Below are 15,477 nucleotides of genomic sequence, written 5' to 3' on the forward strand. Positions count from 1 at the left end.
CAAAAGCTATGCTTTTTCATCAACAGGCACATTATACATTAGGAGTATAGTTTAGCATTGATGTTAAACAACATTTGATATTTTACGTAATATTTATATGGCTTGAGCCAAGGCAACTCGGCGGCACGGCTTGTAAACCCGGAAATGTATAGTATTTTCACCGTAGGGGAAAGCTTCTGTGCATTTTGATTCAATGTAAACTGGGACGTGAAGACACCGTGCAACGAAGATTATAATTTTTAATCGCGTCAAAACCAGCGGTCGACTGAACTATGGTGCAGTGTACGTGGTTAGGCAACTGTTTCCTTCCCGATCGACCAGACCAGAATACTGTACATTTCCGGGTTTGCGAGCAGTGCCGCCTAGTTGCCTCGGCTCAAGCCATATAAATAGTACGTAAAGTATCAAATGTGGTTTAATATCAATGCTAAACTATACTCATAATGTATAATGTGCCTGTCGATGAAAAAGCATAGCTTGTGACCAGAATGTATGCAAGGTAGATCCCTCGCTCGGAACGGTAAAAAAAAATGAATGGAGCCGGCACAGAACAAATTAAACTCGTATCTCAAGGCACCACTGTACTTGATGAATAAAGATAATTGTGATGTATGAATTTTCCCTTCTTTTATGGGAGAAATAGCGACTAAATGAGATTTAACCTAAATTATGACGATGCTTTATACGATCAGGATTTTTGGGGCCGACCAGAGTTTAAAAAAATAATAACCGATCCGATCACAAGATGGAGGAATGTGTCTATTTAATGACCTGTTCATTTATTGTATATACTTGTGTACTTAATTGCTAAAAAAATATATATTTTCAATAAATGTATCTTTGTTCCTCTGTTTATGCCAGTGAGGCATAGTGACAGACAGAACAAATGAATGGTCTTCTATTAAATGGCAGGAAGTAAATACAGTAATTAATGTATCCACCTTTTGTGACATTTGTTTGTTTTTGTTTTTGTTGACAGAACGGCGGCATGTTTACGTCCAACCATTTGTGCTAGCAGTAACTTGCTAGGCTACATAACATTTTATTGCCTGCTTGTGAGCCGTATCGTATTAAAAGTAAGTGAACATACCTCAAGCAAGCCTTAAACGAAGGTCCTCTCCTGAGCACCGGTGACCACCAACACACGTTTTTCCCCATTTTGTCTCTATAATACCATCACCGCGCTCCACTCGTATTGTCGTTGCTACAGTAACGGGTGTATCCGGTCGCATTTGAGAAGATAAAACCCAATGATCGTAAAAAACAGGATGCGGTGATATAGAATACAAGATTTTATTGCAGTAGTCTGACAGTGCAATCTTGAAAGAGCTAATTTGTCTTGTAGTTTGATCCAGGCATTACATGTTGCCTGTCTCAGACGTGTTGTCTGTCCCACACCGCCGACATGTTTTTTTTTTTTTTTTTTAAATAACTTCATTGGCCGTCAGATATTAACGGTACTAAGTCTAAAGACACGCGACCAGGCTAAAAATAAACTAGCTTTTGGATTCAAATATATCCTGCATGCGGCGACGCGGAGTAAATGTCTTTTGCGGAGCCGATTAATTACGTCATTGATTGGATAGTCGAATTATGACAAAGCCGATCACCCGATCAACATAAAATGCTAAATATCGGCCGATACTGATCGGCCCGATAAAATCGGTATAAAGTCTAATTATGACTAAACAAAACACCATTATGTTAACCAACAAGGGGCTGAATTCACTGAAGTTGTTTGTGTTCAGTGCTGTCGTGGCCACATGTTAACAACCCCAGTGGAACAAGTGAGTTATGCCATCACGTCCTCTGCTAAATGCACATTACGGAGAGGAAGGATGCGTTTAGCAAAATATGCACATAGTGTATACCGACACTCCGAATTAGCCTAGCACGGGAGACCTCAGGCAAGTTCACAATTTTTCCACAATACAATCAAAACATTTTCCTATTACATAATAATAATAATAATAATAATACATGACAGAGAGCCTTATTTGTGTTCTCCCTGGAACTTCTTACAGCATGACTACAACGAGCTCCACTCAAACACTACATGCAGCATAACAGCCATGATTTCCTCAGGCTATTCAAGCTCACAGTCATGCACTTACACACACAAGAATGGTGACAGGTACCAAACCAGTGCTCTCCTGCACTTATCTACAATTTTCAAAATTGAATCCCTCATTTTTTGTGCGCGTTTCTAGCGCAGTCACGAATCCATCACGGGTAACAACATGCATACACAACATTGTAAGGCCACCTTACAGACACACGGACACGTGTGATGGCTGCTCCATTAAAAACAATGTTGCTAAGACAGTCAATATTTAGTCAAATGATTGTTAAGATAATTGCCCACACGGTGTAAGCAAAGCAGAGCCACACAATGAAGGGAAAAAAGGGGTGAGATTATTATGACAAGAATCTTCCTGTGGTGTGATGGCAACTTGGCACAGGGAGGGGGATCGCTAAACGCTCTACCTTCTATGCCTCCTTAAGATGTTGGCATGCGTGCTCCCAACAACAACAGTGCTGTGATGTAACCTGGTAACAAGCCTTTGGTATCCTCGCCCTCCACCGAAACCTAGGTCATACCTTCTATATCAACGGCTTTATCTAGAGTGTTGGTGGGTGAAGCCCTTATTTTCCTACCAATTGCAAGGGGATAATCAGGGAGTGGTGGGAACACAGCTCACCTGCCCCTCAGTCACTCCTCACTTTTTCCAGCCCTCCAGGGCAAAGTATTTAGGAGCATCTTGGAGACTAAAATAGCAACGTGTTTGAGTATTGCAAGCGCACGTGAGCGCTATTATCATGCAGGAGGCTGGGCCGCGTTTTTATTAAAACACAAAGAAGAAGAAATCAGGGCTTTGCCAAAGTAATAGCTTTTAATGTCAGTGCTTTCTTCTCAATGAAAGACCTCATGGCGCTGTAGAAACTGTCCCTGTAAAGAAGGCATTCATATCCTGCTCTTTAGTTGAATTTTAGGATATGTCATGGCTGAACAGCACACTGCTCATCTTGTTGGAGCCTAAAGCACAGCTGAGGGACGCCTCTCTAAAACTGCTCTTTAAAGTCAGCATTTTCATCATACTCATTCTAAATAACCGCACTAACACGGAGTGGGCAGAAGAAGTATCAGAGCATAATATAGGGTATTCTGTTAATTGTTAATGGTATTCTGCAATGCTGGGGCGGTGGTATAAGGCTATCGGATATTTGTAAAATCCATTATTCTACCGATAATCCCATTGATTAATCAAATAATTGCATAAAAAAATTCATTATTAAACAACAATACCGATACAGAATGTGCATGTGAGGTGCAGGTATTATTTTTGTCCACTTGTCCATCCTTGCGTTCGACAATGTAGAATCTGTGATTTGAATGTGTGTGGCTTTAAAAAGCAGGGCGGGGCCTGGCCTGAGTGACGTGCGTTAGTGAATGAGAGTGTAGCTGGCTGTTGTTAGCTCAGTTTAGCCAGTCTGCTACGTTTAGTCCCTGCGCATCAGTTGTGGCCATTGTAGCTAGAGTATGAATGTATTTACAGTATGTGTTTATTTTGTTACCGTTTCTTCAATGAAGCGATTGAAAGTGCACTGGCGGCTGTGTCTCTCCTTGACCTTATAAGGTCAAGAATAGACAATGTACAACCCGAATTCCAATTAAGTTGGGACGTTGTGTTAAACATAAATAAAAACAGAATACAATGATTTGCAAATCATGTTCAACCTATATTTAATTGAATACACAACAAAGAGAAGCTATTTAATGTTAAAACTGATCAACTTTATTGTTTTTAGCAAATAATCATTAAATTAGAACTTTACGGCTGCAACACGTTCCAAAAAAGCTGGGACAGGGTCATGTTTACCACTGTGTTACATCACCTTTTCTTTTAACAACATTCAATAAACGTTTGGAAACTGAGGACACTAATTGTTGAAGGTTTGTAGGTGGAATTCTTTCCCGTTCTTGCTTGATGTACAGCTTCAGCTGTTCAACAGTCCGGGGTCTCCGTTGTCGTACTTTACGCATCTTAATGCACCACACATTTTCAATGGGAGACAGGTCTGGACTGCAGGCAGGCCAGTCTAGTACCCGCACTCTTTTACTACGAAGCCACGCTGTTGTAACACGTGCAGAATGTGCTTTAGCATTATCTTGCAGAAATAAGCAGGGGCGTCCATGAAAAAGTCGTTGCTTGGATGGCAGCATATGTTTCTCCAAAACCTGTATGTATCTTTCAGCATTAATTGGTGCCTTCACAGATGTGTAAGTTACCCATGCCATTGGCACTAACACAGCCCCATACCATCACAGATCCTGGCTTTTGAACTTTGTGTCCATAACAGTACGGATGGTTCTTTTCCTCTTTGGCCCAGAGGACACAATGTCCCCAATTTCCAAAAACAATTTGAAATGTGGACTCGTCGGACCACAGAATAGTTTTCCACTTTGCATCAGTCCATCCTAGATAAGCTCGGATTCAGAGAAGCCGGCGACGTTTCTGGGTGTTGTTGATAAATGGCTTTTGCTTTGCATAGTAGAGTTTCAAGTTGCACTTACGGATATAGCGCCGAACTGTATTTACTGATATTGGTTTTCTGAAGTGTTCCTGAGGCCATTTGGTTCCCCTGTGGGATGTTCCAAACAGGTGTTTAATGAGCATTCATCAACTTTCTTTATTGCCACCTGTCCCAGCTTTTTTGGAATGTGTCGCAGCCATAAAATTCTAAGTTAATGATTATTTGCTAAAACCAATAAAGTTGATCAGTTTGAACATTAAATATCTTGTCTTTGTAGTGTATTCAATTCAATATAGGTTGAACATGATTTGCAAATCATTGTTTTCTGTTTTTATTTATGTTTAACACAACGTCCCAACTTCATTGGAATTGGGGTTGTATGATACTAAGGACAATGTTTTCTAACTCGCGGTAGGAAGCTATATCAAATTAGTTAACATCGATGCCTTGCGTTGGCGATCGCAGAGGTGCTGTTGTAGTGAGTTAGTTCTTCTTTGCAGTAGACGTGTTGCACTTTGTTATCTCCTTTTTGAGTGTCAAATGATCCCACACTTTGGATATTCTTTGTCTTTTACACACGTTCCTCCTGGCTCACTGCCATCATGCTAACTTATTTCTACGCAGAGTGTCATGTCTGGTATTTTTCCTTTTTCCCCCCGATCAAAGTCAGCAAGGGTGCAATTATCAGATGTCTCTAAAACAGGGGTGTCAAATTCATTTCTGTTGCGGGCCACATTGCAGGGCCATTATGACTGTGAAACCATATAAATGTTTAATCGCAGTCACTGGTACATGGTACATTCGCCTGACTGTGTTGCGAGCAACTTGAGTTCAGTTCCCACTCAGTGGCGGTGTGAACGTGAGTTTGAATGGTTGTCTGTCTCTGTGTGCCCTGCAACTGGCTAGTTCAGGGTGGCGTCAATCTTTCGCCCAAAGTCAGCTGGGATAGGCTCCAGCACCCCGTGATCCTGAACAGGATAAGCGGTGTAGGAAATGGATGGATAGATGTTCAATCTCCTCATCATATTATTAAATATACACAACAGATGGATAAATAGTTTTTAAATGAGAAGGATAAAAGGGCAATTTTGTGTCGTTGGTTATCTCCTTTTTGAGTGTTAAATGATCCCAGACTTTGGATATTCTTTGTCTTTTACACATTCATTCCTCCTGGCTCATTGCCATAGCGCCAACTCCTTTTCCCCCCCCGATCAAAGTCAGCATGGGTGCAATTATCAGATGTCTCTAAAACAGGGTGTCAAATTCATTTTTGTTGCGGGCCACATTGCAGGGCCACTATCACTGTGAAACCATATAAAAGTTTAATCGCAGTCACTGACAGTGTAATGGTACATTCACCTGTTGCTTAGTTATACTGGGTTACAAAAAAAAAGCTGTCTGTTTTTTCAGCTGATTTAGGGCAATTTTGTGTCGCTGAATCCGAAAATGGCATCCGTTTCTCTGGTTCATGTCTGGTTTTTATGCTAATTTGATTTTTTAAAAATCTGATATTCTTACGAAATCGATTACATTTTTGTGACATTATTGGTTGATTTTTGCGAATATTCCTCATTTGAATTTTTTTTGACAGTTTATGAATCAAATGTTAAATGTCTGTGAGGATTTGAAGGCAAGCTAATGCCCACAACCTTCCGACAGTTAGTGTATTTAATTTCTTACAAGGTTGAGAACCCCTGATATAAAACGAGAATACCTGTACATGTAAAAATATGCCCATACTTCAAAAAGTTGACCTGATTGAGAAAAAACAATGTGCTATTTGGATTCATCACACCAAAATTTTCCTAAATCAACGAAAGAATCTTAAGACAATCAATTTGTTGTTGACAAGTGTTATCTGACTGTGGGATAGGCAGATAAATGCCAGATCCTCTGTTAAGGGAACTAGTGTAGGATCTCTGCTAATTCTTCCGTTTCACAAAGCAATCAAGTGCATATGTCAGTGATATTAGCAGATTGTGGCATGCAAGCGGATTTCGCCACTCTTGTAAAGAAAAAAATGGTATCTTTACCTGACTCCCTCATCGCCAGTGGCCAAGCAAATCACATCCATAATTAATCTGCCAATCAGTTGGAGCGAAACCGTGGCTGTGGGCCAGTTAAACGCTGACAAGAACGACCTGTCAAAAAGAAAAGAAAAGGGAGAAAAGCTAAATCCGCCATTTCCTTTATACACACGGAATGCTTCAAAAGGCAGAAGAGGCCCCTTTGTCTCATCAATTAGAGCCAAACATAGTCTTCTAAGTATAGCTGTACGTGGTGAAGAGGCTACCGGGCAGAGCAGACAGGGCGACAGTGGGAAAGAGGGGTAGTTGGCTGCGGATCAAGTGAGCCACTTCAGGCTGTCTGGAGAGGCCTCAAAATTAAGCAAGAATTGCTGACCTGAATGCAGAAACAGCAATATCGAGAGACAAAAATTGTGTACAGAGAGTTGAAAAAATAGGACTTGACAAAGGCTGTGTTCACGTAAAACAACAAATGGTGCACACATTTTGTCCACTTTTTTTTTTTTTTTTTTTTTTAAATTGTTGGACTAACAGCTTCCATCTTTTTAAAGCCACAAGCCGAGCAATTGGATGACTGTTGATTTAACCTGAAACAAACATGATTAAGTGTGGACACGGCCTAATTAGCTCAGAAAGCCAACTAATGTTTAGAATCCAGTTTGCGTTTCCACTGCCAAGTGTGTAAGGTGATGATTATTTGTTATTTATTAATTTACCTTAAAAGGAATAATAAATATTGTATCAATTCTGCATCAACTATGAAAATATTGTGACATCTTAGCATGATAACAATCAATTTTGTATTTTCTTCTTGATACACAGGTTTGTTAGAAGAAGGCAAGTTCAGTTGCAGAAAAGTAGCATCATTCAAAAAGTTTGACAATGCAATGCAAAAATAATTGTAGAGGGTCCTCAATTAGAACATACTGTAGTTCCGTTCCTAGAGCAGCAATGTAACCGGAATTGGTACATAAATCATCCATGTGTCCGGGTCTATCACTAATGTGTCCGGGTCTATCACGAGCCTACGATACGCTAGCCTAGTAAAGTCATCAGTAACTCAGCGAGCCTTTTGTGCTGGATGTGATACTGTAAACACAGGACCCAGAGTTGGGAGTAAGTCAGATTTGAGCAAGTCACAAGCAAGTCTCAAGTCATAACCTTCAAGTCTCAAGATAGTCCCAAGTCAGTGCGAGACAAAATGAAGCAAGTCGAGTCGAGTCGCCACTAAATTTCAAGCAAGTCGATTCAGGTCATTACTTGGTTTAATTAAGCAAGTTGCAAGTCAAGTCATACAATCTTACTCCAGTTGCAACATGTATTGGAGTAGTAATAAAACTTTTTTTTACATTTTCTTCATAACACAAAAAAAAGTATTCACGCCTTATAAAAGTTAAATGAACAACAACTGAGATTATGATGCACTGAATAGTTTTCAAGCTGTATTTCAAACTCAATTTTACTGAACTTTATTTCTCAACAAACATTGCTGTGTACTTTGTGATGAAAGCCTTGCAACGCCTACAATTCTTGTGTTCTACGGAACACAATAAAGCAAAAGCTAAGACTGATTTATGTTGGTCAAATATAATTAGATGTGTACCTAATGGGCTAAAGGAGAATGAAAGAGATTCATAATTAAGGAAATAATACAGGGCATAAAATCCTTCAAAAAAAGTAATGTGAACAAAATCTGCATTCCTCCTGTGTTCTCTACTTGAATTAAATCACTCAGTCGGGTTTGTTAATTAATTTAGAAGCACTGACACTGGACAATTGTCATTAGATTAAAGGTTATGTTTCATATGCTGTGGACTCAATTTTAAAGTTGCAGATTTACTAAAAAAAGAAAAACTGAAATATCACACAGCCATAAGTATCCAGACCCTTTGCTCAGTATTTAGTAGAAGCACCCTTTTGAGCTAATACAGCCATGAGTCTTTTTGGGAATGATGCAACAAGTTTTTCACACCTTGTTTTGGGGATCCTCTACATTCCTCCTTGCAGATCGTCTCCAGTTCTGTCATGTTGGATGGTGAACATTGTTGGACACTGTTGGGACTGTATTGGACAGGTGATGAGCAGTGCCTGGTTTTCTCCATACATACCGCTTAGAATTAAGGACAAAAAGTTCTATCTTGGTCTCATCAGACCAGAGAATCAAATTTCTTACCATCTTGGAGTTCTTCAGATGTTTTTTAGCAAACTCCATGAGGGCTTTCCTGTGTCTTGCACTGAGGAGAGGCTTCCGTCGGGGCACTCTGCCATAAAGCCCCGACTGGCTCCAGTGATGTTTGACTTTCTAGAACTTTTTCCCATCTCCCGACTGCATCTCTGGAGCTCAGCCACAGTGATCTTTGGGTTCTTCTTTGCCTCTCTCACCAAGGTTCTTCACCCCCGATTGCTAAGTTTGGCCGGACGGCCAGCTCTAGGAAGGGTTTTGCTTGTCCCAAACGTCTTCCATTTTAGGATTATGGAGGCCACTGTTCTCTTCAGAACCTTAAGTGCAGCAGAATTGTTTTCGTAACCTTGGCCAAATCTGTGCCTTGCCACAATTCTGCCTCTGAGCTCTTCAGGCAGTTCCTTTGACCTCATGATTCTCATTTGCTCTGACATGCACTGTGAACTGTAAGGTCTTATATAGGTGTGTGGCTTTCCTAATCAAGTCCAATCAGTATAATCAAACACAGTTGGACTCCAATGAAGGTGTAGAACCATCTCAAGGATGATCAGAAGAAATGGACAACACCCAAGTTAAATATATCAGTGTCCCAGCAAAGGGTCTGAATACTTATGGCTGTGTGATATTTCAGTTTTTCTTTTTTAATAAATCTGCAAAAATGACAACAATTAATTTTTGTCAATGTGGGGTGCTGTGTGTACATTGAAGGGAAAAACATTAATTTAGTAAATGGCTGCAATATCCATCCATCCATCCATTTCTGAGCCGCTTCTCCTCATTAGGGTCGCGGGCGTGCTGGAGCCTATCCCAGCTATCATCGGGCAGGAGGCGGGGTACACCCTGAACCGGTTGCCAGCCAATCGCAGTGCACATACAAACAAACAACCAGTTGCACTCACATTCACACCTACGGGCAATTTAGAGTCGTCAATTAACCTACCATGCATGTTTTGGGGATGTGGGAGGAAACCGGAGTGCCCGGAGAAAACCCACGCAGGCACGGGGAGAACATGCAAACTCCACACAGACGGGGCCGGGGAGTGAACCCCGGTCCTTAGAACTGTGAGGCAGACGCTCTAACCAGTCGTCCACCGTGCCGCTGGCTGCAATATAACAAAGTGAACATTTTAAGGGGTTCTGAATACTTTCCATACCGACTGTGTATAAATCGAATTGGGGAAATTATCAACAAGTAAGTATTCTCTCCAGTAACCATCTCAAATCTGCATATTTCTGTTTGGTCTGCAGCAGACACTGAACCTGAGAACCTCCAGTCGAAAGTGCTTACACCCCTCAGCTATAACAGAAGAGGCAGTGAGACACGCCAAAAAAGAAGACACTCTTGATGCAATCACCATGAAGATAGAATAGTCATCCAACATTCCGGTAATTGAATAACCCTCTCCAAGAGAACAGTGCTTTGATCAGGAGTGATTGTGGTCCTAATTGCTTCCCGGGAGTTGGCCTTTGTTTTGGGATGTGGCAAGGGTGCCCTGACACTGACCATGCGAACCAAATTACCTTGGTCCCACCGCCTGGGGGCCTGCATTAACACACTCCCCCATGAGAGGCTGACTCCTTGCCAGTCTGGCAGCCAGTGAAGGCCTGCTGCTGAATCACAAATAGACCACTTGTGTATGCACTGGCAGACCCAAGTATTTTGGTGACAACTTGGAAGGGCCATCTTCGCGTGCATTTCACGCGATCGAGTCGGGTTTATGAGTTGCTAGTTAAAATCATGTTATTAGGGAATTTGGGTACTTGACAGTAGCACACTTTGGTTTTTAGGAGAACCCGTTATTTCAGAGTTGACTGTCATATTATTTCTCTTGTACAACATAAGTCTTGCTCGTCCATCCATCCATCTAGCTAGTAATAAGTAGCGTCGACTCAGTATCAGGAGGAGTCTGTGTTGCACAAGTGTACAATAAAGGTCTTTATTGATTGTTTTAAATGTGTTTGCGTATTACACACGCCTCTTGATGAGTCGTGTTACACCTGGATGCTCACACAATTCAGGAAGCTCAACCACAAACATCAGTGGTGATTCCAAGTGACTAAATCGGATGATTAATTAACTTTCAAATTTTAAAACTGTAACCTAAGATAACTACTGTTTATGTTATGAGTCAGTAGCCTCTGCCTTTGTAGACCAGCATGATTAAACAAAGGAAAAAACGATTGCTGGTTCCTGCTAAATGAAATAAGGTTAATAGGTTAAGATTGGCCTTAGCGAAACAATTAAGAACATTTTACTTGTCAATCAATATTCAATCTCTGAGGAATCATTAACAGAATATTTACTGCCGTACATAGCTAAGCGCTTCAACATCATTAAACTGCTGAAGCAGTGCTCTTACACACTTTACAAATTCACACATTTCCTGCGTAAAGCTCTTTTTAAAATGCTCTTGAAATCATTGTGCACACTACAGTACCTGTCGATAATACATTCCTCTGCTAGCATGCCGGGCAAGTGCCCTCAATGTTCAACTACAAACAAATATTTCCGTGTCATCAATTGTGAGTTTCCCAAGAAGAAAAAGAAGAAAAAAAAAAGTCTGCGATCAAAGCTTTCAGAGCATATTGCTAACAGGCAGCCACCGGCCATAAATCAATGACCTTTCCTCTTAGCCATAATCCAGTCTGCACAAGGAGTTTCACAACAGCATCGAACAAGTGATCAAGAAGATGGTTTTATCATTTTGTCTTCTAATCTACAAAGACACCGGCCAACCAATGACAGACTTTGACCTTGTGACACAGGAAAGGGACAAAATATCGGTATCGCACAAGATATTGATACGTCGATGTGCATGAGTTTTTAATAGGCGAAGAACATCAGTATTCTACTAGTCTAGTCTGCTCACAAAAACAACTCATGAAAACATGTTTTGTTACAGTGTTTTTTTTTAAACAACTGCCTTTACTCACAGTTCCGTTCCATTCATTTGGTTTTCATGAAGAGTAAATAATGGAGCCGATTGCCCTTACTTGGTTTTGATAAACAAGTGACAACCTTGGCTAATAAACATAGCATTTATGTTGCGTTTAAAGGGACAAATAGTTTTTTTTTTCCATTATCGCTTTCCCAATTTCATAAAATCCCATAAAAGTTTGGATACGACCAACATTTTAGTCACATTTTTTATTTAATTTTTTACATTAAATGTATACATTTCCGACATAAAGGTCAGAATGTGTGACAGCATGATTGAGCAAAAACGTTAAAGGTTGTTTATTCTGTTTCTACGTCCGGTATCGGTATATCCGTAATTGTTTTTGACAATTGCTTGCTCCAGTTGCATTCATTGTTGTCATTCAGAAATGGAGACGATTGTAGATACTTTGTTTTGATAAACCAAGTGACAACGATGATGTTTTTGGTTATGCTTGATGGAACAAACTTTCAAGTATTTTTGTACAGTGCAATATGTGAAAGAATGAGGCATTTCCACAAAATGAAGTAAAAAACATTTACAGCATATCACACAGGGCACCATGGATGGATTTTATTTTGGTATTATTTTTCTCATTGTCTTGGAAAGGACTCTCAGCCTTCTTCAGTTACGTACAATTTGTGATTTATTGCAGTTCCCCCCCCACCCCCTCACCGCTGAAAATATCGATCACTGCTATATCATCGGCAAACTCTTATGATTCTCCAGACTCAATAATACTCCATTCTCTGCCAACATGAGCATGGACATGTTGACCATCCCCATTCAGGTGAAACACAGCATGAGTGCTAAATTATTAATAAAAAAGGGTGTAAACACTATCAACAAGGTAACCATCACCACACTCCTACAATGCATGCGCTGTCTGTATTTACACAAGATGAGAAATTCCTTTGCCATTCTCTTATCTACAATGATTAAGGAGGGGAAAGTGAACCATGACCAAAAAGTGAGAGGCAGAACAGAAATATGTTTTCATTGGGAATAAGCAGGTATTAATGTCTATACCTGGGTGCCAATCACAGGGCACGTGTAAACAAACAACCACTCATACTCACAGCTCTGAACTGTTTAACGTAGAGTTGTCCCAATCCGATCCAGTCATCGGAACTTGGGGCTGATCACGTAATTTTCAGATGATTGGTAGTGGGGGGGGTAAAAATATTGATTCATCAATGGACTTCAATTCTTCCCCCCGCAATTCAATATAAATTTAGCAAATCCTCTGAATCGATCCACCTCCTGGGCAGTGAGAGGTGCTTTGCGCGTGAGGCGCAGAGATTGTGCTGCTATGTGCTACTTCTGTACGTCTGCTAATGATCGATACCAACGATTTTCTCTCTGATACAATACTGCAAACACAGTCCCTCAAATGACTAAAGTATCAAACGCATCGACATTTAATTTTGAGCGTCGATCTTCTGGTATCAGAGGCATCGACATTTCAGATAGCATCGATGCCAGCCGGGGTAATGGCCATCTCCTCACAGGACACCCGGTGCTTATTTTGTTGTAATTCTGTGTATTTTCGCTCGGAAACGCCACTCCATGTTGGGCTCCAGCACTCCCGCGACCCTTGTGAGGATAAGCGGCTCAGAAAATGGATGGATAATTTTTTGAGCAATTAAGTACACAAGTATATACAGTAAATTAACAGGTTATTTAAATGGTCACATTCCTCCATCTTGAGATCGGATCGGTTATCGGCTCCAAAAATCCTGATCGTGTAAAGCCTACTGTTCAGTAATAAGACTACAGCGTCAACATCCCTATTTACTTAAAATGTTAAATGTTTTACAATAAAACAAAGGGGAAAACAGTAATTTATATTATTTTGCGATTATTTTATTGTTGGGCCATTTTTTTTCCCCCTTGAAAAGAAGATGTTTAATTGGTGTTAGAATTCCAAGGAGGTCCTTGGAAAAATGTCACCACTGTAAGGTATCCCCAGCTCTACCGAAAGTTTGAGAATCCCTGTTCTAAACAGTTAAAAAGTAATGGCCAAAAACAAAAGACTGTGAGATCTTCATGAGGAAAATATTTTAGTTATAGTGTTAATAATACATAGAGAGGTAAATAAATGAACAAACCTGGTCTTTGGAGCGCGAACGTGAGCCTGAAACAGTGTCCACTAGTTGACATTGTCGCTGATTCTCCTCTTGTTCGACTTTCCCCTCGAGGGTACTCTGCTATCGTTGTTAGCGGCTCGCAAGCTAAGCTAAGCAGCCTGAAAGGCTTCAAAGTGCATGACAATTTGCCGCAAGTCACACACACGCATCCTTAATGATAATTTCTCGCTAGCCTTCTCATCTGCCATTCAACAGACAGACGGACGTCTTAAACTTAAAAAAGTGCTTAAAAAACCACACACATACTGTGGCGTCTCATCCAACCACTAGGGGCACTACGGAAAGGAGTGGCTATATATGAGGCATAAAAAAGGAAGCGAAAAGACAAAGAAGAAAGTAGCCTTGACAGTGTTAACTGTCATGTGCTAACTGAAACGTCAAGGGAAGTAAAAGGAATTACAAGCGTTTTTCTTGGAAATACTACAAATTCACACCTCCACAAAAAGTGCTTAAATCCAGTACAATTTCTCCTAGTATCGATACAATTGATTAATTACCTTTCAAAACAATTTGAATTAATATATTTACAACCAGGCGGGACGGTGACCAACTGATTAGCACATCTGCCTCACAGTTCTGAGGACCGCGGTTCAAATCCCGGCCTCGCCTGTGTGGAGTTGGTATGTTCTCCCCGTGCCTGCGTGGGTTTTCTCCGGGCACTCCGGTTTCCTCCCACATCCCAAACACATGCATGGTAGGTTAATTGAAGACTCTAAATTGCCCGTAGGTGTGAATGTGAATGGTTGTTTGTTTATATGTGCCCGACCAGTTCAGGGTGTACCCCGCCTCACGCCCGAAGATAGCCAGATAGGCTCCAGCACGTCCGCGACTTTAGTGAGGATAAGTGGTACAGAAAATGGGTGGATGGATGGATGGATATTTACGACCGGAATGCTAACTTGCTGAGCACGGATCGATCCAGTTGGACTGTAGCAATATGAATCAATACATTGATATAATGAATGAATCATTACACCACTAATATACACACTATATTGCCAAATGTATTTGCTCACCTGCCTTGACTCACATATGATTTGAAGTGATATCCCATTCTAAATCCATATGGTTTAATATGATGTTTGTCTACTCTCTGTCAAACACTGATGTTTAGAGTCTTCAATTAACCAAATGTGTATATTTTGGAGGATGCAGGAGGAAGCTGGGGTATCTCGAGAAAACCTTTGCAATTGCAAGGAGAACATGCAAACTCCACGCAGGAAGGACTGAGTCAGGATTGGAACCCAGAACCTCATAACTGTGAGACTGACGTGTTAACCACTAGTCTGCCATGGTGTAGAAACGTAAATGTATTAATTAAAATCAACGAGCCATTAATCATTATCATTACCTTTAGTGGGATGGGAGAACCTCTCACTGACCGTTCTGAACTCCTGCTTGTGCCATACCTGCCGCCTGCACGGGTTTATGCGAATCTTCCTAAGATAGTGTTATGTTGTTCAATGTAATAAAACAAAAATGTCCTAGCGAAGATTAATAAGCCACTGCGCCAAAGACCTGCAGCTATTAGAAATATATATATCGCATTTCCGACCCGCACATACATGCACCAAATCAGACATTTTGTATTTAAATGCATCAAGAATTAATACTACCCCTATTTGTCAGGGCTTTTATGAAAT

General features: G+C 40.7%; 1 protein-coding gene across 4 annotated transcripts in view; it reads right to left on the reverse strand.

Moving 5' to 3' along the window:
- foxj3 (forkhead box J3) overlaps nucleotides 1-15,477 on the reverse strand; it is a 154,058-nt gene that overhangs the window by 108,127 nt on the left and 30,454 nt on the right. For 2 of the 4 annotated variants that reach the window (XM_061687083.1, XM_061687080.1), the window contains exon 1: nucleotides 6,570-7,701. The exons of 1 other annotated variant lie outside the window; for it this stretch is intronic. The gene's annotated coding sequence lies outside the window, so the exon portion shown is untranslated. Of the gene's footprint in view, nucleotides 1-6,569; nucleotides 7,702-15,477 lie in introns of those variants that run through there. One more of the 4 variants, XM_061687081.1, reaches the window with a different exon arrangement.

This window comes from Phycodurus eques, chromosome 10, assembly GCF_024500275.1.
Source record: "Phycodurus eques isolate BA_2022a chromosome 10, UOR_Pequ_1.1, whole genome shotgun sequence".
Taxonomy (NCBI): domain Eukaryota; kingdom Metazoa; phylum Chordata; class Actinopteri; order Syngnathiformes; family Syngnathidae; genus Phycodurus; species Phycodurus eques.